Below are 24,124 nucleotides of genomic sequence, written 5' to 3'. Positions count from 1 at the left end.
GTTTATTGTTATTATAACTTGATCTAATACTGAAATTATGTAAATTTAACCAAATTCAGAATAAAATGAAAGGTAAGAATGCAGTAATTGTGAATGTGCTTACATCTAAAATTAGATTGTCATACACCTAATTGTGAACCAAAGTTATTCTGAATTGATAGCTTAAAATCTGAATTAAGTCTTATCTTAAGGCTTTTGGGGGGAATGAATATTTAAACTTCCCTAAAGAATAGTAATTTATAACCAACAGATAAAATAGATATTGTCTCACATTTAACTTGAGCTGGCCATCATGCTTAATTTATGTATCTGCTTTACTGAATCTCATACATATATTATCCCTAACCTGTTAAGAAATAAATTACAAGAAAGGACGTCGTGAAAAGCTCTTGAATTTTGTGTAACTCTATGAAAAAGCTCTTGAATTTTGTGTAACTCTATGAAAAAATAGCTTTCCCTATTGTGAAAACTGAAGGAAGCAGTATCTTACTCAAAGAGTGAAGAAATACCTTAAAACTTTTGTTTGCATTTTAGAGAATACACAGAGAAAGATAATTGCTTCTTCCCTTACACAGTTAATGCTTTATTATGCAGTTTTACTAGAGTGACTAGAGACTCGGTACCAATTCTTTCCTTGGCCATAAGCAGGGAATTAAGGTAGGAAATTCTCTGGGTTCTTTTCTGAGTGTTTGGATTTAAGAGAAGGGAGGCATGGAAGGGGCTCTGTAAACTGTCCTGATAAAACAGATCTCTGGCTGAACTTTAAGATATATCAGGACAAGAAACCTGAGCAGGATAAATATTTCTTTGTTTTCATGATTTTATACTTTCTCTCTTTTATTTAGATTCCTATAGAAGACTTTTTTTGAAAAATGCTGTACTTTGTAAACTAAGGAGAAGAGGGATTTTCCAACCTTGAGGCATTTGTGGATCATCTAATCAGGTACTGAGGGGAATGTGTCTGACGCTGACTATATCCAAAGATAAAGTCTCTCCCTGCCTGGGCCTCAAAGATAAAATTGTAATTAAAGAGATCTGTAATAAGATGAAAACAGGGGGAAGTGAAAGATGACATTAGACTTAAATCCTTTTTACCCAGGATTTTTTTTTAACTCTTAAGTCGATTATCACATATATGTGACTTATTTCCCTTGGTAGAATGCAAAATACTTGAAGAAATAACCTTTGTCTCATTCACCTTGGTTTCCTCCACAATACTGATTAAAGTACCTTATACACAGTAAATGCTCAGTACATATGTGTTAAGGCTTATAATATTTGTTTATTATATTATACAGAAGTAATATGTGTGGTGCAAAAAGACCTGGATCAGGAAAATCTAGTTCTGGGTCTGGCACTGTTAAACGTATCTGGGCCTTAATTGTCTCAAATTAAAAATTTGAATTGGATTATCTCTAATTCAACTTCAAGCTCTAAAATGAAAGAGAGAAGGAGAGACAGAGGAAGGAGGGAGGGAGGGAAGGAGGAAGGAAGGAAGGAAGGAAGGAAGGAAGGAAGGAAAGATGGAAAGAAGGAAGGAAGGGAAGGGAGAATGTGTGCTTCTCCTATCAGAGAAAATTCAATCACAGAAAATTCCCAAGGAAGTGCATTTGTCATTTAATGACTTCAATACAGGGTTTCAGAGAATGTGGAAGTCACTGTTACTGTTTAATTTCTAAAGATAAATTTTGATGAATTTAAAAGGATTTAGAGAAAATTAAATTTTCTATGCCTAGTTAGGTGCAAGAGAATGTGGATGAACTATTGAACATTACCAATTTCCAATGTTATTCTGCAAGTTGGTCTTGCTATGTTGAGTTACCACATCTGTACCTTTTCTTTTATTTGGCATGTGGAAATAATGAAATTTCTCTCTTTGTTTGCTAAAGCCTAAGCATCCATCTAGCTCCTAGTCTTTGTCATTTGTAAGGTGAAGAGCCAAATTAGTCAATTAAAATGCACAGTCCGTGGTGTGTACTTCCCGAGTTTGGTAAGCATCTTTATGACCATTTCTTTGAACTCTTCATCAGGTAAATTACTTTCCTCTCTTTCATTATGATTTTTTTCTGGGGTTTTAATTTGTTCTTTCATTTTGAACATATTCCCCCTTTTCCTCATTTCCCTCGACTTCAGGTTTTAGATTCTATGACTTGTGTGAAACAGCTACCTCTCCTGGTCTAAAGGAGTCACCTTCTGTGGAAAAATTCCCTGTGTAGAATTCTTATGTCTGTTGGCTTTGGCAGGCCAGATGAAGCTGGAGTGGTCTGGGCAAGGGATGGTCCCTGGGGAGCACTGTGCCTGAGGCTGCCTTGGTGGAGTAACTAAAACTGAATTGGGTCCAGGACTGGGGAGTGCTCACCTGAGGCTGCCTTGGAGGGAAGTTGGGGTTGAATCAGGCATGGGCTGGGGAAAGTTCCTGGGAGAAATGTGCCTGAGACCTCCTTAGAGGGATGGATGAAGCTGGAGGATTCCAGGCCAAGGGAGTCCCTGGGGAGCACTGTGCTCAAGGCAGTCTTGGCAGGGTGGCTGAAGCTGGATCAGGCCAGGCTCAGGGCAATCCCTGGTGAGTGTTGCACTCAAACCTGCCTTGGAAGAATGCCTGGGGCTGGAGCTGGAGCAGCATGGTCTGGGAGGAGGCCTGGGAGGACTCAGATAAAGAGGCTTGCTGGCACCTCTGATCCCAGAGAGTGCTCCAGCACTTTTCTGCTCATTTGACAGAAGCTCTAGGATTAGTAAATGAAGTTTTTTTTTCCATACAGTCTATGTGCCCTGTAAACTGCTGTTTTTTCTTCTGTGTCCCATGTTGGGTGGGTCTGTGCTTGGGCCCCTCAGTTATATCCCTGCCTACTGCAGGTCACAGCACCAGAGCAGGGGTTGATTCCCATGGATATCATGTCTCCATCTTTTCTATTTATTTCTATGTGGTCCTTCTATGTGCTGTAGCTGTTCAATCAGCCCTGGGCTCTCTTTCAGGTGGAACTGCTCTACATGTAGGAGTAGATTCAGTGTGTCCATGGGATGAGGTGAACTCAGGGCCTTTCTGTGCCACCATCTTGCCCTTCCCTCCTCTTCTCTTCTCATAATGATACCAGTCATATTGGACTGGGGCTCATCCTAATGACCTCATTTTAACTTTATTACATCTGCAAAGACCCTATTTCTAAATAAGGTCATGTTCACATGGAAAATGAAACTGAAATTTCTGGGACTCAACAAATGTTCATTAAGAAAAAGGATGGCAAGCTAACAGTATTTCCATTTGCTTCAGTCCGGATAATGTCAAAGACATAATGTACTCTGATTTTAAAAGGCATTTAACATAGTCATTATGAATTAAACAAAGAGATAGGGCGATATTAGTTGGTTTAGGTGAATTCAGAACTGATTAGCCAAATAAATCCCAACAATTTTGTATATTATCATCTTTGATGGGGTGATCTACAGTGCTTTCCTGCAGAATGCTGTAATACATGCTCCGAAATTCTATATTCTTGTCAAAACTTTATATTAAAGTGTATTTATCTAACTTGCACAAGATTCAAAAACATAGGGGTTCATAATGTAGAAAATAAGAATGAAAATTTAAGCACCTCTACAGATGATTACGCTAGACAAAATTAAATTTAAATTAATTGGATTGAACAAGGGTATATGTAAAATCTTCTTCATAGGTTCAAAAAGTCACCTGCACAATCACAAGATAGGGCAGACTCAAAACAGTAGTAAATCTATGGGTTTTAAAGTTTATATATACCAATAATATAATGTAATTAACAGTGGCAAAAATCCAAAAATACTAATACAGTCATAAGTGGCACTAATAGACCTATTTACAGAATCCAGAAAAAGGTAAGAACATATACACACAGGTTAGGCTACTTATTAATTGCATTAGCCACATTTTGAGGTTGAAATGTTCCAAGAAGAACATGATGAATAGGTGAAATGACTGGAATTTTAAGTTTAGAGAATAAAGCTTAGGTAAAGAGGTGACACCTTTAAATATCTGAAAGATGGTCATATAAAAGAGTAGTAAGACTGGGGCTTCCCTGGTGGCGTAGTGGTTGAGAGTCTGCCTGCCGATGCAGGGGACACGGGTTTGTGCCCCAGTCCGGGAAGATCCCACATGCCGCAGAGTGGCTGGGCCCATGAGCCATGGCCACTGAGCCTCTGTGTCCGGAGCCTGTGCTCCACAGAGGGAGAGGCCACAGCAGTGAGAGGCCCGCGTACCACAAAAAAAAAAAAAAAAAAAAAAAAGAGAGAGAGAGTAATAAGACTAAATTTAAAGTAATGCAGTTGAAAAAATGACAAGTGTATAAAAATCAGAGGCAGATCTCAACAACATATATAGGTAAAAATATCTGACAATAAGTACTATTCAAAAGTGTAATGGCTGCTGTGTGAACTCTGGATGTGATCATGCTGTCTGAATGACCAGTTTAAGTCTCAACTCCTCTGAATGGCACACACACATAAAAAAAGCCTTTCTTGGTACAGTCTTTACTGATGGTGAAATTTCATATCATGTCAAACTATTCATAATTCTCTAAATTGTCTGTGATCTCTCCATGTCTGTGTCTTTGCATATTGCCTCCTCTACTTGGCATGCCTTTCACTGTTCATGTTCAAAGCATGGCTCAAATTTTATTTCTCAAAATGACTTTTCCAGCTTCCACTACATGTCAAGTACCCTACTCTAGGGTTCTTATACCTTGAACATATACACTTATTTTATCCTTTATTACAGGGTACTGTTGTAGTCTGTTTACTTCACTTTTCTTTCTCTCCCATTAGATCGTGGGCTTCCAGGGAGAGGGAAGGGATGTCTTGATCTTATCTATCCATTATGTCCAGCACAATGTCTGCTAATTAACAGGTAATAAAAAATATTTGCTGAATAAATTTTGTGGAGTACTTTCCCCTGCTGAGTAGAATGCTGTGTTGGAAAATCTTTAAGGGATTTTTAAAATCCAATAGAATGTAGCTTTTGTATATAAAATAGGATTGAATACAGAAACCAGGTAGTCCAGGAATTTATTACTACAGACATAGTATGTGTAAGAGTTGAGGAATAAAATCAGCAAACAGGGGCTTCCCTGGTGGCATAGTGGTTAACAATCCACCTGCCAATGCAGGGGACATGGGTTCGACCCCTGGTCCAGGAAGATCCCACATGCCACGGAGCGACTAAGCCTGTGTGTCAGAACTACGGAACCTGGACTCTAGAACCCACAAGCCACAACTACTGAAGCCCATACACCTAGAACCTGTGCTCCACAGCAAGAGAAACTCACACTTTCCACAACTAGAGAAAGCCTGTGAGCAGCAATGAAGACCAAATGCAGCCAAAAATAAAAAAATAATAATAATTAAATAAATAAATAATAAAATCAGCAAACATACAGAGGCCTGATATTAATTAAATAGTAGTCTAACTATTTATGCAAAAATAAAATATTTGGATCTTCCCTCCCTTTGCCTATCCCTATTATTGTCAAAAACCTCACAGCAGGGTAGTTGTGAATGGTTATATACTGCATAGGGATAGGCAAAGGGAGGGAAGATACAACTAATATATCTATAACTGAATCAATCTGCTGTACACCTGAAACATTGTAACTCAACTATACTTCAATTCTAATAAATAAATAAATAAATAAATAAATAAATAATAAATAGGGCTCTATGGCCTTGTGACAATCCAAAAAAATAAAAAGAATCACAGAAGACATTCTATTACAAATAGAAATGTGACTCTTTCTTATCCAATTAACTATTGACCCTTTCCAGGTAAAAGTAATAAAAAAAACTCCAGTTAACATGCATTTAAAGTGAATAGTCAGTCTGATATGAGTACCTTCCACCTATGAAGAATTGGTTAATATCACAAAGATACGAATTAACATGGAATATTTATAATAATGTCAAAAAGGTAATTCATCATTCCTTAGATAAAGTTATTTTCACAGGAAAAAGGAAAATTTCTCCAATGGAGAAAAAGTAGAGCCCCTTCAGAACAGCCACTGGAATATAAGTTTAATACAGATTGAAAGATGATGAGCAAGCAAAGAATAAACATGTACTGACAACTGAGTTAAAGCCTTGCTTCAGAGACTACCACAATCCATGAAAGATAAACATGACTATGGTCAAATATAAATAAGATGTAAAATTACGGATTTGTGAAAAATTTAATAATTGCCACTCTAATTCAAGGCTTTAATCAAATAATCTTGGAAGTATGTGTCCATATATGTAAAGAACTATGCAATGTAACAAATTGAATCATGCCTTTGCCAGTCTCAATGCTCTCAAATATTCTCTCCATCAGGCTTTCCTACAAACCCTACCCAACTAATTTCTTATAAATACCATTTTCACAACACTACCCACTTCTCAATAACTTGTTACGGTTTTCTGACATTAACTGCATTAAACCTAAATCTCCTGGTGGAGTTCTGAGCCCAAAGTCAGTCTCCCCAGTCTGGGGGCCTGACATTGTGAGGAGGAGCCCCCAGAGTATTTGTCTTTGAAGATCAGTGGGCTTTGATTGCAGGAATTCCACAGGACTGCAGGAAACAGAAACTCCACTCTTGAACGGTGCACACAAGGTCTCTTGTGCCCCAGGATCCAGGAGGAAAAGCATTGACTTCATAGAAGCCTGGGCCAGGCTTACCTGCTTGTCTTAGAGGGTTTCCTGGGGAGGCAGGGGGTGGCTGTGGTTCACTGTGGGGACAAGGACATGGTCGTGGAGGTTCTGGGGAGTATTCATTGGCATAAGCTGTCCTAGAGGCCACCATTTTGATACCAAGACCTGGTCCAACAAAATAGCCTGTAGGCTCCCATGCTGGGGTGTCTCAGGCCAAACAACCAATAGGGAGGGAACACGGATCCACCCCTCAGGAGACAGGCTGCTTAAAGTCTTCCTGAGCTCACAACCACCTATAAACATACACCTTGACATGGCCCTGCCCACAAAAGAGACATAACCCAGCTCCACACACCAGTGGGCAGACACCAGTCCCTGCTACCAGGAAGCCTACATAAGCCTCTTAGACCAGTCTCACCCACCATGGAGCAGACTCCAGAAGCAAAAGAAACTACAATCTGGCAGAGAGTGGGACCACAAATGCAAAAAGTTAGACAAATGAGATGGCAGATGAATATGTTCCAGACGAAGGAACAAGATAAAATCCTAGAAGAATGACTAAGTGAAGTGGAGATAGGCAATCGACCTGAAAAAGAATTCAGAGTAATGAAGGTAAAGATGATCCAAGATCTCAGAAAAAGAATGGAAGTATAGACCAAGAGGATACAAGAAATGTTTAACAAAGAGCAAGATGATATAAAGAACAGACAGAGTTGAACAATATGGTAACTGAAATGAAAAATTCACTAGAAGGAATCAAGAGCAAAATAAATGAAACAGAAGAACGGATAAGAGAGCTGGAGGACAGAATGGTGGAAATCAAAGCTGTGGAACAGAATACAGAATAAAGAATGAAAACAAATGAGGAAAGTTTAAGACACTTCTGGGACTACATTAAACACACAAACATTCACATTATAGGGGTCCCAGAAGGAGACATGAGAGAGAAAGGGCCTGAGAAAATATTTGAAGAGATAATAGCTGAAAACTTCCCTAACATGGAAAAGGAAACAGTCACCCAAGTCCAGGAAATGCAAAGAGTCCCATACAGGATAAACCCAAGGAGAAACATGCCAAGACACACATTAATCAAATTGACAAAAATTAAAGACAAAAAAAATATTAAAAGCAACACTGAATGGCAACAAATAAGATATAAGGGAATCCCCATAAGATAATCAGTGGATTTTTCAGCCCAAAATCTGCAGGCCAGAAGGCAGTGCCATGATATATTTAAAGTGATGAAAGGGAAGCACCTACAACAAGAATACTCTACCAAGAAAGGCTGTCATTCAGATTTGATGGAGAAATCAAAAGCTTTACAGACAAGCAAAAGCTAAAAGAATTCAACACCACCAGACCATCTTTGCAACAAATACTAAAGGAATTTCTCTAGGTTGAAAAGAAAAGGCCACAACTAGAAAGAAGAAAATTATGAATGGGAAAGCTCACTAGTTAAGGCAAAGATAGAGTAAAGGTAGGAAATCTATGCATACAAATATGACATCAAACCCAGCAATCATGAGAAGAGGAAAGTACAAATTCAGAATATTGGAAACACATTGTAAATTAAGACCAGCAACATAAAACAATTGTGTTTCTAGACAGACTGCTATATCAAAACCTCATGGTAACCAAAACCTGAAAATCTATAATAGATACATAAAAAAGGAAAAGGAGTGCAAACACAAGACTAAAGTGAGTTGTCAAGTCGCAAGAGAAGAGAACAAAAGGGGAAGGGAAGAAAAAAGACCTACAAAAAAACCAAAACAATTAAAAACATGGCAGTAAAAGAAACATATCAATAGTTACCTTAAACACAAACAGATTAAATGCTCAAACCAAAAGACATAGATTGGCTGACTGGATACAAAACAACACCTGTATATATTCTGTCTACAAGAAACCACTTCAGATCTAGAGACACATACAGACTGAAAGTAAGGGGATGGAAAATGGAAATAAAAAGAAAGCTAGAGTAGCAATAAACATATCAGACAAAATAGACTTTAAAATGAAGACAGTTACAAGAGACTGGAAGGACACTAAATAATGATCAAGAGATCAATCAAAGAAAAAGATATAATAATTGTAAATATATATGCACCGAACATAGGAGCACCTCAATATGTAAGGCAAATACTAACAGCCATACAAGGAGAAATTGACAGTAACACAATAACAGTAGGGGGTTTTAACACACCACTTTCGTCAATGAACAGATCATCCACACAGAAAATCAACGAGGAAACACAGGCCTTAAATGACACATTAGACCAGATGAACTTAATGTATATTTATAGAGCATTCCATTCAAAAGCAGCAGAAATACACATCCTTCTGTAGTGCACATGGAACATTCTCCAGGATTGATCACTTGCTGGGCCACAAAGCAAGCCTTGGTAAATTTAAGAAAACTGAAATCATATGAAGTATCTTTTCCAACAACAGTGCTATGAGACTGGAAATCAACTACAAAAAAATGTAAAAGCAAAAACATGTGGAGGCTAAATATGCTACTAAGCAACCAATGGATCACTGAAGAAATCAAAAAATAGCTAGAGGAAAATGAAAAAGAAAGTACGATGATCCAAAACCTCTGGTACACAGCAAAAGCAGTTCTAAGAGGGAAGTTTATAGCAAAATATTCTTATCTCAGGAAACAAGAAAAATCACAAATAAACAATCTAACCTTACACCTAGAGCAACTAGAGAAAGAACAAACAAAACCTAAACTTAGTAGAAGGAAAGAAATCATAAAGATCAGAGCAGAAACAAATGAAATAGAGATGAAGAAAACAATAGAGAAGATCAATGAAACTAAAAGGTGGTTCTCTGAAAAGATAAATGAAATTGATAAAACTTTAACCAGACTCAACAAGAAAAAAATGGAGATGGCTTAAATCAATAAAATTAGAAATAAAAAAGAATTTACAACTGACACCACAGAAATACAAAGGATAATAAAAAAAAAATACTGCAAGCAACTATATGCCAATAAAATGAACAACCTGGAAGAAATGGAAAAATTCTTAGAAAGGTACAGTTTCCTAAAACTGAAACAGGAAGAAATAGAAAATATGAACAGACCAATCACAAGCACTGAAATTGAAACTGTGATTTAAAAACTCCCAAAAAACAAAAGTCCAGGACCAGATGGCTTCACAGGTGAGTTCTTCAAACATTTAGATAAATGTTAACACCTACCCTTCTGAAGTTATTCCAAAAACTTGCAGAGGAAGCAACACTAAAACTGATTCTATGAAGCCACCATCACTCTGATACCAAAACCAGACAAAGATACCACAAGAAAAGTATAGGCTAATATCACTGATGAATATAGACAAAAAATCCTGAACAAAATACTAGCAAGCCAAATCCAACAATACATAAAAAGGATCATACACCATAATCAAGTAGGAATTATCCAAGGAATGCAAGCCTTTTTCAATATAAGCAAATTAATCACCACATTAACAAGTTGTGATACACCACATTAACAAGTTGAAGAATAAATATCATATGATCACCTCAGTAGATTCAGAAAAAGCTTTTGACAAAATCCAACACCCATCTATGATAAAAACTCTCTAGAAAGTGGGCAGAGAGGGAACATACCTCAATATAATAAAGGCCATATATGAAAAACCAACAGCTAACAACATATTCAACGGTGAAAAGCTGAAAGCATTTCCTTTAAGATCAAGAACAAGACAAGTATATCCACTCTTGCCACTTTCATTCAACGTAGTTTTGGAAGTCCTACATGTGACAATCACAGAAGAAAAAGAAATAAAAGGAATGCAAATAGGAAAAGAAGAAGTAAAACTGCCACTGTTTGCAGACAACATGATACTACACATAGAAAACCCTAAAAGTGCTACCAGAAAACTACTAGAGCTCAACAATGAATTCAGTAAAGTTACAGGATACAAAGTTAATATACAGAAATCTGTTACATTCCTATACACTAACAATGAAAGAGCAGAAAAAGAAATTAAGGAAACAATCCCATTTACCATCACATCAAAAAGAAAATACCTAGGAATAAACCTACGTAAGGAGGCAAAAGACCTGTACTCTGAAAACTACCACATGCTGATGAAAGAAATCAAAGATGACACAAACAAATGGAAAGATATACCATGTTCTTGGATTGGAAGAATCAATGTTGTCAAAATGACTATACTACCCAAGGTAATCTACAAATTCAGTGTAATCACTATCAAATTACCAATGGCATTTTTTGCAGATCTAGAGCAACAAGAACAAAAAATTCTAAAGTTTGTGTGGAAACACAAAGACACCAAATAGTCCAATTAATGTTGAGAAAGTAAAAGCTGGAGAAAATATTTTTCCTGATTTCAGACTATACTATAAAGCTACAGTAATCAAAACAGTATGACACTGGCACAAAGACAGACTTATAGATGAATGGAACAGGATAGAAAGCCCAGAAATAAACCCATACACCTATGGTAAATTAATGGAGAAAAGACTGTCTCTTCAATAAACAGTACTGGGAAAACTGGACAGCCACATGTAAAAGAATGAAATTAGAACATTCTCTAACACCATGCACAAAAACAAGCTCAAAATGGATTAAAAATCTTAATGTAAGACTGGATACTATAAAACTTTTAGTGGAAATCATAGGCAGAACACACTTTGACAAAAATTGCAGCAAGATCTTTTTTGTTCCACCTCCTACAGTAATGAATATAAATGCACTGTGGTGACCTGGAAGTCCAAAAGGGAGGGGGTACATGCATATGCATGGCTGATTCATTTTGCTGTACAGTAGAAACCAACACAACATAGTAAAGCAACTATACTCCAATAATAATTAATTTTTTAAAAAAGCCACACTGGGTCCTAAAGCCTAAAAGAAAAACCAAAAAACAAAAGAAAAAAAAACACAAAAACAAAAACAAATGGAACCTAATTAAATTTAAAAGCTTTTGCACTGCAAAGGAAACCATAAACAAAATGAGTAGTCAACCTACAGAAGGGGAGAAAAAAATTGCCAGCAATGTGACTGACAAGGATTATTCTCCAAAATATACAAACACTCATGCAGCTCAATATCAAAAAAACAAACAACCCAATCAAAAATGTGCAAAAGATCTGCATAGACATTTCTTCAAAGAAGACATACAGATGGCCAAAAAGCACATGAAAAGATGCTCAACATTGCTAATTATTAGAGAATGTAAAGCAAAAATACAGTGAGGTGTCACTTCACACTAGTCAGAATGGCCATCTTCAAATAGTCTACAAACAATAAATGGTGGAGAGGGTTTGGAGAAATGGAAACCTCGTACACTGTTGGTGGGAATGTAAATTGATAAGCCACTATAGAGAACAGTATGGAGGTTCCTTAAAAAACTAAAAGTAGAACTACCATACGACCCAGCAATCCCACTACTAGGCATATATCCAGAGAAAACCACCCTATGTTCATTGCAGCATTATTTACAACAGCCAAGACATGGAAGCAACCTAAATGTTCATTGACAGAGACATGGATAAAGAAGATGCTGTAGATATATACAATGGAATCCTATTCAGCCATAAAAAATAATGAAATAATGTCATCTGTAGCAACATGGATGGACCTAGAGATTCTCAAACTAAGTGAAGTAAGTCAGAAAGAGAAAGACAAATACCATATGATATCACTTCTATGTGGAATCTAAAATATGATGCAAAGGAACTTATTTACAAAACAGAAACAGACTCAGAGATGGAAAACAAACCTATGGTTACCAAAGGGTAAAGTGGGGAGGGAGGAATAAATTAGAAGGTTGGAGTTAACATATACACACTACTATATATAAAATAGTTAATCAGCAAGGACCTTCTGTATAGCACAGGCAACTCTACTCAATACTCTATAATAACTTATATGGGAAAAGAACCTGAAGAAGAATAGATATATGTATATGTATAACTAAATCACTTCACTGTACACCTGAAACTAACACTACATTGTAAATCAACAATACTCCAATATTAAATAAAAAATTTTTTAAAACCCCTAAATCTCCTCTCTTAAATTTTAAAGTCCTTTGTAATTTATACTTGCCTACCAGCTATTTGATTCACCACACTCCTTAACATGTACTCTGCATTTTGTTTTCATCTTTTTATTGTTCAGCCATACACTCCATGCTTATATCTATGGTTCTTCCAGAACTTTGCTCATGATGGTTTCCCACGACAGTAACAATAATAATGGCTTCACAAAGTTTTTCATGTCCCAATCCCCAGAACCTCTCAACATGTTACCTTACATGGCAAAAGGGACTTTGCAGATATAACTAAGTTAAGGATCTTAAAATGGGGAGGTTATCTGGATTATCCAATTGGGCTCAATATAATTGAAGACTCCTTATATGAAGCAATCAGAAGTATTGAAGATTCAGTAAAAGGACACAAGCCAAGGAAAACAAGCAATCTCTAGGAGCTAGAAAAGTCAAGAAAACAGATTCTATCCTGAACCCTACAGAGGGAATACAGCTAGGTCAATACCTTAATTTTAGCTCTGTAAGACTCATTGCAGACTTATGACCTCCAGAAATGTAAGATAATACTTTGTGTTGTTTTAAGACACTGTTTGTGATAATTTGTTACAAATAGCAGTCAGAAACAATACACCTTCCAATACCACCATCAATAAATAATCATTTTCAATACTATTTTCTCTACAAAGCCTTCTCTGACCTTTCCCTCTTATGGATATGTCCTATATCAAGGGTTTAATATAAGTGTATCATATTTTTTAGTGTATTATCTTGAATAAACTCTAAACCTCTAAGAGAACGGACTATCAGAGTTAATGCTTCACATACTCAACTGCAGTAATGAGTATAACGCATGCTTGATGGTTTTGTCACATTTGTATTTATTCAGGAAACATTCACTGAGAGTATGATTCATACAAAGTAATCTGCCAGTACCTGTGAAATTTAGAAGAACAACTACTGTCCTTTTCCTCTAGAACAACATCTTGGGAGTGGTAAAACATATACTTGACTAACTAAAGGAAAATCCAGAGCAAGCTAAGTAAAATTACAGAGTTGAGAATGAAAAGTTTTAGGAATTTAGACATGGAAGATTTAATTTTGTCGGGGGATTCAAAAATAATCTCATGGAGATATACTGCCCTGCTTATCTTTAGCATGCCTATGTTCAATGTCCTTCCTTCCCTCTATTTCCCTGATAAAAATCATCTTCCTCATGACACTTTTTGGTACTTTTATTTGGTTTGAGTATTGCCCCAGAGAGAAAAGGATAGGGCTATACAACCTGTTACTCTGAAATGGCTCTGATTCATCTTCTCTCTCTCTTTTTACTCTCTCTTTCCATTGTCACAGCCTAACGTCTATATTTACATTAACATTACTAACTACAATTTTCATTAGCTTGTTCCCTTGTCTGTTTTATTAGAGATAATATTATTCCCTCACCTTAGTCCCTTCACTGAGCCATGAATGAAAAGTTTAATTTTATTTCAAAATTACACTATTTTTATTTTAAAAATTTTTATTAGAGTATAGTTGATTTACAATGTTGCACTAGTTTCTGCTGTACAGAAAAGTGTATCAGTTATACATATACATATGTCCTCTCTTTTTTAGATTCTTTTCCCACATAGGTCATTACAGAGTATTGAGAATTCCCTGTGCTATACAGTAGGTTTTTGTTGATTAACTATTTTATATATAGTAGTGGGTATATGTTAATTCCAACCTCCTAATTTATTCCTCCCTCCACACCTTTCCTCTTTAGTAACAATAAGTTTGTTTTCTACATCTGTTACTCTATTTCTGTTGTGTAAATAAGTTCAATTGTACATTTTTTAGACTCCACACAAAAGTGATATCATATGATATTTGTCTTTCTCTGTCTGACTTACTTCACTTAGTATGACAGTCTCTAAGTTCATCCATGTTGCTGCAAATAGCATTATTTTTTTCCTTTTAATGGCCAAATAATATTCCATTGTATATATGTACCACATCTTCTTTATCCATTCCTCTACTGATGGACATTTGGGTTGCTTCCAATTGTCAGTATTTTCAGATGACATGATATTATACATAGAAAATCCTAAAGATGCTACCAGAAGACTACTAGAGCTCATCAATAAATTTAGTAAAGTTGCAGGATACAAAGTTAATATACAGAAATCTCTTGCATTCCTATAAACTAACAACAAAAGTTTCGGAAGAGGAATTAAGGAGATAATTCCATTTACCGTCACATCAAAAAGAATAAAATGCCTAGGAATAAACCTACCTAAGGAGGCAAAAGACTTGTGCTCAGAAAACTATAAGATACTGATGAATGAAAAGTTTTAAAAGCACTCACAGAATACAGACTTCCTTATTAAGATACTGTGTCTTTAAGGTGGATCTGTATGCTGCCATATCAATTAACCTAATTTAAAAAATTGATCTATTATTCAATTAGACTGCATGCTGATAAAAAGAGATTTGACTAATTTTGTAGCATCATTCAAACATTTTTCCTCAAAATGTACTAAGTGTTTCATACAATAGGGGTTTAATTGTCAAAAATTTTTGGAAAGAGTAGATTAAACAATTATAAATTCCTTTACTGTAGGACTTCCCAGAGCCTTTGCTACACTAAAGTGTATTCACATGGTGATTATAAGGATGCAAAATTTCAAAAAAGTTGCTTTACCACAGAATCCTGGTTTTATTATTGTTGTTTGTTAGTTTGTTAGTTTTGTATGTTTTGATTACACTCATATAAACAATTCTGGAAATGACAGTTTGGGAAATGCCAATACAGTGGAAAGGAAATAGTAACGGAAGCTTTGAAATCTTAGTTTTAGTACTAGATCTTCCATTAAGCAGCTGTGTGACTAAAGTTTATGTGGACTGTAATCATTTCCCCATTTATAACGGAAGGGACAAATTAGATCACCTCTGAGGTTTCTTCCAGCTTTAAGCTTCTATGATTCTATTTTCCTTAAAGGAATCTAGTTGTACAGTGGTTTGGATCGTGTTCAGACAATGGACAACTAATACTTTTCACTTCCAATTACACTTGATTCTATAAAAAGCATCTCCTGTTTAAATGTTGGAAGTCTCATAATAACTTTACATACATCTAAGGCACAGTTACATATGGGGTTAACTGCATGTAAGCATTACACACTTCATAAACATTCAAAGTATAAATGAATTACAAATGATCTAATTATTTGGTCATAAAACTGGAGGAGTCCACAAAAGATGGCCATACCTTAGTCAATCTCTGACTTCACAAATTACAATGCTTATTGTTTTTGTTTTTTTTCACTTAAAGTCCATTAAGATTCAGAATGAATATACAATTTGTTGCTCAATTTCACAAAACTAAGGACTATTAAGTCTGCCTTATAATGTAGTATTCTTATTAAAATGTATTACATCTAAAGAGGAATAAGACTACATATACCCATTTAATCCATTTCTCATCTAAAGAAATAAAATGTTGCCAATATGGCTGAAGTCCCTTAGGTCTCCTCTCTCAGGCAACATTCTTCTTCTTTTTCTCAGGGGTAATCCACAGTACTTTGCAACAGTAAATAAAACAAAGAAATAAACAAGGAAAGCTCTAAAGTAAATGTAATTGCAACCAATTCTACAGAATTGTCCAGAATAATTTCAAACATATCAATTGTATTGATTTAAATATTCTCTACATAAACACGTTTTGTTTTACAGGATTTCTGAAATGCTAATCACTAATAAGGGGGTGTGTTATATATTGTTATATAATTTATGTGGAAATGAGTAAGGAATGATACAAACGTCATCACAACATACTAGAAGGGCATCTGTCAGAAGCTCCTTCATAACATCCCAGACTTTGCATAGATCTATCAATGGCAAGGCCTCTAGCATAAGGCACTTTCTCCCTTCTGGAAATTTTTGCCAGGCACAATTTGCCAGTATCTCTCTCTCCCTCTGACTCTTTTCCCCTCCTTCCCTCCTTCCTTCCCTCCCTTCCTGTCTTGCTTCCTTTCTTTCATTCTTATTTCTTCATTTCTCTCTCTTTTTTTTTTTTTTTGGCTAAAAGAAAATAAAAATTAGCTCAGCTTTTCACACTCCATTTCAGTACATAATATCTGGAGGTGGGACGTTTATAGATGCATTACCACAATCTAAGTAGCCAAAGCATTTATTCAAGGTTATTACATAATTTGTGGAGATGCAAAAAGGAAGACATAGTGAGTGAGATAGAACTTGCATTGTTTAAAATGGAATTTTACATGAATAAATTTAGTCAGATGATTGCCAGCTGTGACTTGACTTTTCCTTAATAGCTCTAATTTCTAAAATGCTCTTGTAAGAATTTAACAAAGACATGATTTATAACAAGAAACTTAAAACAGGGTGGGGGTGGGGGGAGAAAAAAAGTGTTTGAACAATCACTAAATTACTGTTTCCCAATGTCTAGGTTAAAATAAAATATGTGTTATAAGATTTAAAATAACTAGTAAAAACAGACACAAAGTATTCCCCCAGGACTTTATAAATCTAATCTACAAAGGAAACTATCTGGACGTAGGGCTGAGCATGGATGTTCACTCTCATTTAACAGTATCTGCAATTTTACCACTATTATTTCACAGAAAATTATACGTGTCAAAAATATACATTGTGATTTACCCCCAAAGGAATAACTTTTGTCTGTAGAGAAAAAAAGGCCATATGATTGTTAATGAAAGAACATAAGAAAACAATTGACTTACATGATGACTACTGATGAGGTACTAAGATTTTATCATTTCTGACTCCCAAGCTATAAAACTGACCCATGCTATAAGTCCCACAGTTCTGCATTCAGTTATTCAGATTCTCATCAGAGAAACATATGAATTCTGAATATTTGAGGGTCATCATTTAGTTAAGTGGCAGACTTTTCAATATCTCTACATCATCTTTTCTGTGTATACAAGCCTGTTTGGATAAAGAAAAATGATATTTGCCTTTGATATTAAATATTTTTGTTACCCAGAGAAAGCATATTATTACTGAAATAGATTAAAGTGACAGTATCTAACCATTTATATTTGTTCTGTTCTGTGCCAGTGATAGCATCTTTTAAGTCCCACAACACTTAGAACAAAGCCTGCATTTCATCCTGGAAACCTGATGATTTGACATTCATCATTCGTTTTTTTAAACTGAGGTAAGTTGATGTAAAATACTATATGTTTCAGGCATACAACATAGCAATTCACAATTTTTAAAGGTTATACTCCACTTATAGTTATTGTAAAAAAAATGGCTATATTCCCTTGTTGATAGTATGTCCTTGTAGCTTATTTATTTTGTACATAGTAGTTTGTACCTCTTAATCCCCTATCCTTATTTGGCCCTCTTCCTTCCCTCTCCCCACTGGTACCCACCAGTTTGTTCTCTATATCTGTGAGTGTGTTTCTTTTTTGCTATATTCACTAGTTTGTGTTATTTTTTTAAATTCCACACATAAGTGATATCATACAGTATTTGTCTTTCTCTGCCTGACTTATTTCACTTAGCATAATAGCCTCCAAGTCCATACATTTTGTTGCAAATGGCAAAATTCATTCTTTTTTATAGGTGATTAATATACCATTGTCTATATATACCCCATCATCTTTATACATTCACCTGGTGATAAACATTTAGGTTGCTTCTATATCTTGGTAATTGTAAAAAATGCTGCTATGAACATTGAGTACATGAACCATTTTGAATTAGTGTTTCTTTTTTTTTTTTTTTCAGCTATACACCCAGGAATGAAATTGCTGGGTCATATGGTAGTTCTATGTTTAGTTTTTTGAGCAACCTTCATAGTGTTTTCCACAGAGGCTGCACCAATTTACCTTCCACCAACTGTGTATAAGGGTTCCCTTTTCTCCATATCCTTGTCAGCATCTGTTATTTGTGTTCTTTTTGATACTAGCCATTCTGGCAGGTATGAGGGCATATGTCATTGTAGTTTTGATTTGCATTTCTCTGATGATAAACAATGTTGACCATCTTTTCATGTGTGTGTTGGCCATCTTTAGGTCTTATTTGGAAAAAATGTCTATTCAGTTATTCTACCCATTTTTTAATCAGGTTTTTTGTCTTTTTGATGTTGAGCTGTATGGGCTGCTTTTATATGTTGGATATTAACCCCTTATCAATCATATCATTTGCAAATATTTTCTCCAATTCAGTGGGTTGTCTTTTCATTTTGTCAATGGTTTTCTTTGCTGTGCAAAAGCTTTTAAGTTTAATTAGGTCCCATTTGTTTATTACTCCTTTGTTTTCTTTGCTTTAAGAGATGGATCCAAAAAAATATTGCTACAATTTATGTCAAAGAGTGCCCTGATTATGTTTTCATCTAGAGGTTTTATTATTTCTTACATTTAGGTCTTCAGTACATTCTGAGTTTATTTATGTATATGGTATTAGAAAATATTCTAATTTCATTCTTTTACATGTGGCTGTCCAGTTTTCCCAGTACTACTTATTGAGAGATTGTCTTTTATTCATTGTATATTCTTGCCTTCCTTATTTTAGATTAATTGACCATAAGTATGTGGGTTTATTTCCAGGCTCTCTATTCTGTTCCATTGGTCTATGTGTCTGTTTCTGTGCCAGTACCATACTATTTTGATTACTGTAGCTTTGCAGTACAGTGTGGTCAGGAAGCATGATTTTTCCAGCTCTGTTCCTTTTTTCCAAGATTGTTTTGGCTATTCAGGGTCTCCTGTGTTTCCATACAAATTTTAAAATTATTTGTTCTACTTTTGTGAAAATACCATTGGTGTTTTGATAGGAATTGCACTGAATCTGTAGATTGCCTTGGATAGTATGGTCATTTTAACAATATTAATTCTTCCAGTCCGCGAACATGGAATATCTTTCCATCTGTTGTGTCTTCTATTTCTTTCATCAGTGTCTTATAGTTTTCAGAGTACAGGTCTTTTACCTCATTAGGTAGGTTTATTTTCAGGTATTTTATTCTTTTCGAAGCAATTGTAAATGGGATTTTTTTTTTTACTTTTTCTTTTTGATAGTTCATTGTTAGTGTATATAAATGCAACAGATTTCTGTGTATTAATTTTGTATCCTGCAAATTTACCGAATTCATCAATGAGATCTACAAGTGTTTTTGGAGCTGTCTTTAGGATTTTCTATGCATAGTATCATAACATCTACAATCAATGACAGTTTTACTTCTTCCTTTCCAATTTGGAAATTTGGTTGACAGGACTGAGTCACAAGACAACTTACTATTGAACCCTGGGGAACCTCAGAGCTAGTGCTGGCTCACTGGTGGGCAGTAAGCATCCAGGAGACCCCAGGGCTGCTGCCCACCCACTGGTAGTTGAAACCAGGTTCTGGAGTAAGTGTCAGCCTACTGGTGGCCAGACCCAGGTCCTGGGGTCTGCTTGCAGAGCTGGTGTCTGATTCCTGACACAGTTGGTTGTGGGTTTTGGGATGTTCTCAAGCTTGTGTCGACCTGCTAGTGGGAGGGGCCTGGGCCCAGCTGGTCCAAGGGCAGGATCTGGTTTGCTAGTAGGTGAGCTGGGTCCTCAGGCTGCAGGGCTGTGTTCTTATCACTGGTGTCTGCCCCCTTGGTGGGTAGGCTAGTCCTGAGGCTAGAACATGCTCCCTGCAGGGCAGGGTCAGGGTCCAGAGGATTCTGGGGCTGGTGCTTGCCAACTCATGGGTGGAATTGGGTCCCTGGGTTTCTGGCTGGAGACACCTTGGGGTCCTGGGTCTAGTGCTTGTGCACTGGTGTTTGGGGCCAGGTCCTGGGCCTTCTGGTGGGCCAGGCTGTGTCCAGGGGTGGCTGTGGGATCAGGGGTCCTAAGGCAGCCTATCTGCTGGTTGGTGGAGCTGTGTCCATGCCCAATTAGTTGCTTGGCATGAAGCTTCCTAGCACTGATGCCTACAGGCTGTTGAGCCAGGGCAGGGCTAGTTACTGGGGCTAATATGCTAGAGGGAGGATTCCAAAATGGTGCTTGATAGCACCAGTGTCCATGTGGTAGAACCAGCTCCCCAAAATTGGCTGCCACCAGTGTCTATGTTCCCAGGGTGAGCTGCAGTTGCCTCTTGTCTCTCCAGGAGATTCTCCAAGATCAGCAGTTAGGTCTGACCCAGAATCTTTTCAAATTACTGTTTCTGCCTCAGGTCCCAGAGCATGTGAGATTTTCTGTGCACATTTTAGGAGTGAAGTCTCTATTCCCTACAGCCTTCTGGGACTCCTGAAAGTAAGACCTGCTGGTCTTCAAAGCCAAATGCTCTGGGGGCTCATCTTCCCAGGGCAGGACCCCCAGGCCGGGGAGTTGGATGTGGGGCTTGGACCTCTCACTTTTGTGGGAGAACCTCTGAATTGAAATTATTCTCCAGTTTGTGGGTTGCCGCCTTAAAGTATGGGACTTGACTATATCTCAACTCTGCCCCACCTACCCATCTTGTTGTGGTTCCTTCTGTATATCTCTAGTTGTAGAAAATCTTTTCTGGTGGGCTCCAGTCTTTTTCACTTAGGGTTGTTCTGCAAATAATTCTGATTTTGGTGTGCCTGTGAGAGGAGGTGAGCTCAAGATTTTTTTACTCTGCCATCTTAGCCAATCTCTCCCACCTTTCACTTTTTGACTATCTTTCAGTCTCAACTCAGCCAACAAGTAAGGCAACTTCATTTATCTCCACATGTATAATTTATACTGAGGATATTTTCATAATGTGTTATGTATATCCATGAAAATACACTTATTCATTCATTCACAAATATTTATTGTGCACCTAGTATGTCACAAAGATTGTACTAGACCCTGGGGATTAAGTTGTGAGTAAAACAACATGAGTTCTGTCTCCATGGACATGTTACTGTTATGTGTTTAGAAGAGCTTAATGATACTATGACAGCTATAATAGGCAATTTTACTAATCAAAGTTCAAGGAAGTCTTTCCTGAACACATGATTATTAAATTTAGAACTAAAAGACTAATGGGAGCTAACCAGGTGAAGATTTGAGAGAATATTTCAAGCAGAGAGAACAGCATATACAATTGCTCTGATAAACAGAAGAGAAAAAGAAAGGGAGTTGGGGAGGGGTGGATATGCTAGGAACAAGTCACATCCAATGTCTAGGTGGACAGAGATAAGCATGCAAAGCAAACTAAGAAGGAGCAGGAACATATTTGGAAAGAGAAAACAAGATAGTAACAAAAACCAAAGGAAGAAAGTGTTTCAAGGCACAGAGAGTTTTTAATAGTTAATGTTACTGAACAGAGAAGTATGATGAAGACTGAAAAATGTCCATGGAGATTATTAGTGTTAGTGAAAAATTATAGTGCTAGTTATGACTATATATAACCTTATTAAAAAGAAATAAAGAAATCCATGACAGATTATCTTGTCTTAGCCCTTGATTAGTACTCAGTTGGTTCTTACCAAATGAGGGTTTAAAATTTAAACAATGTCATCGGGTTTTTAACTAGAAATTCAGTCTTTTCAAAAGAGGTGACTCAAATCCTGGCTAAGTCAGTGACTCAACTGCTTTCTTTTTCCTTTGCTATTTTTAAGACAAAGATATCTTCAGAAAGTTTACTCCACAGATAATAGATTAAAATACTTTGTATTAATTGGAAGGACCCCTGGAGAAGAAATTAAACTATGTCCTTCAGAGCAATATATGGCATCAGCTCAAAACACCATGATTTGAGTCAGTTGTTCAAAATGTTTACTTCATTTTGCAATTATGATAATAATATTTACAAGGGTACTGTGTTTTACAAAGTAATATTGTAATAAAACAAAGATAGCTGAATTCTCTGACTTTTTTATACAGTGAACATGTCAGAAAGCAATTAATGTGTAGGCAAAATTTGTATTCTGCTGTTGCAGAGGAAGAAGTAAATTTATCTATTCATACTTTGTTAACTAAGGAACACCAAATAATTGATGTGTTCTGTTGGGAGACGGAAACAGTCACACCTATGAGAAAATGGAATGTTCTGACCATGGCCATGATATTACTGTTTAGGTAAGTGAAAGGGAAAAGTGGATTCTTGAATATTAAGCTTTCAAGTGGCAGAACTATCATTTCCAATACTATACATTCATTTAAACTAAAATTTCAATTATTTTCAAATTATCCTCTGTTCTCAGAAATCCATGCCATTATTACCTTCTATCAATAGCTCTAGAGTAGGAGTCAATAAACACTAGTCCCCGTTTCAACATCAAACCACATAATTCCATTTTTCCAGTAATAAAATGGGGAAGTACCATCATTCTATTTACATTAGAAATGCTATGTAGTTTATATAAAGTGGAGGTACTTCGTAAAAAAATTTAAATCTCTATACAAATGTAACTTATTACAGTCATCACATGTAGTATACACTGAGCCAACTACATAAATATATTTTGAAAAATGGTCATACTTATAAAATATTATTGCCCACATATTGTGTGCTGATTGTATGTTTCTTCAAATAGAAGAACTTCTAAGAGCATGTCAGCTTCATTTACACATACTCACCTATTCTCTAGACAGAATTACTAGAGGGGGAAAAATACTAACCACTTTTATGTGGCAGGGACTGCTAGGTCTCATGCTGTAATCCTTCTTCCCTTTCTCCCTCATAAGAAAGCCATTCTTGTTAACTGGGCATAATGTCATTCAGAAGAGATAATATTTTATAGCCTCTCCTACAGCCAAGTGTGGCTCTTAAGCTAAATAGTGGTCAATGGGATGTAAGTTGAAATATCATGTTGAATGTATCCTTAGAGTAAAAGCATTCTTAAAGTAAAGGATATCTATTTCTTCCATCCCTTTCCTCCTTCCTGTTAGTTGGAATATGTATATGATGCTGGGCCTCAAGCAGAATCCTGGGCCATGAAGAAGAGCCTAGATGCTGAGGGAGATGAAATAAACAAACAAAAAGGTGTCTGAACTCCTCACACACAAATGCCAACTCTAGACTGCCTACCTCTTTATTTCACATGAAGGAAAAATAAACTTTTGTTATTTTTAGTCTTCCATTACTCAAAGACACACTTCATCTTATCTGCAGACGATATATATATATATATATATATATATATATATATATATATATATATATATATATATATATATATATACATATATATATATATATATATATACATACACACACACATATATATATGGTGTGGGGTGTTATCTATATTTATATGTACAACTACTTATAAACACACATATGTATATATATAAATATTTATACATATATGTACACATACATTTATACACACTTAATTTGATGTAAAACAAAAACAAAAGACTGTGAATATTTAACATTTTAGCAGAACAGACACTTCAAACGTGGAATGCCCCAAAAGGCCTACAGTATTACCCTCTCCAATATAATCTCTACATTGCCAATAAAAGTCATTAGAAATTCTAGTTCTAAATCTGGT

At 36.0% G+C, this 24,124-nt stretch overlaps 1 protein-coding gene across 1 annotated transcript in view; it reads right to left on the bottom strand.

Annotated features, from left to right (window-relative positions):
- The window catches only part of GUCY1A2 (guanylate cyclase 1 soluble subunit alpha 2), a 417,832-nt gene that overhangs the window by 260,234 nt on the left and 133,474 nt on the right, over window positions 1-24,124 (bottom strand). The window lies entirely within an intron of this gene.

Source organism: Mesoplodon densirostris, chromosome 7 (assembly GCF_025265405.1).
Source record: "Mesoplodon densirostris isolate mMesDen1 chromosome 7, mMesDen1 primary haplotype, whole genome shotgun sequence".
Lineage (NCBI taxonomy): Eukaryota > Metazoa > Chordata > Mammalia > Artiodactyla > Ziphiidae > Mesoplodon > Mesoplodon densirostris.
This window is presented reverse-complemented; position numbering and strand designations above follow the sequence as displayed.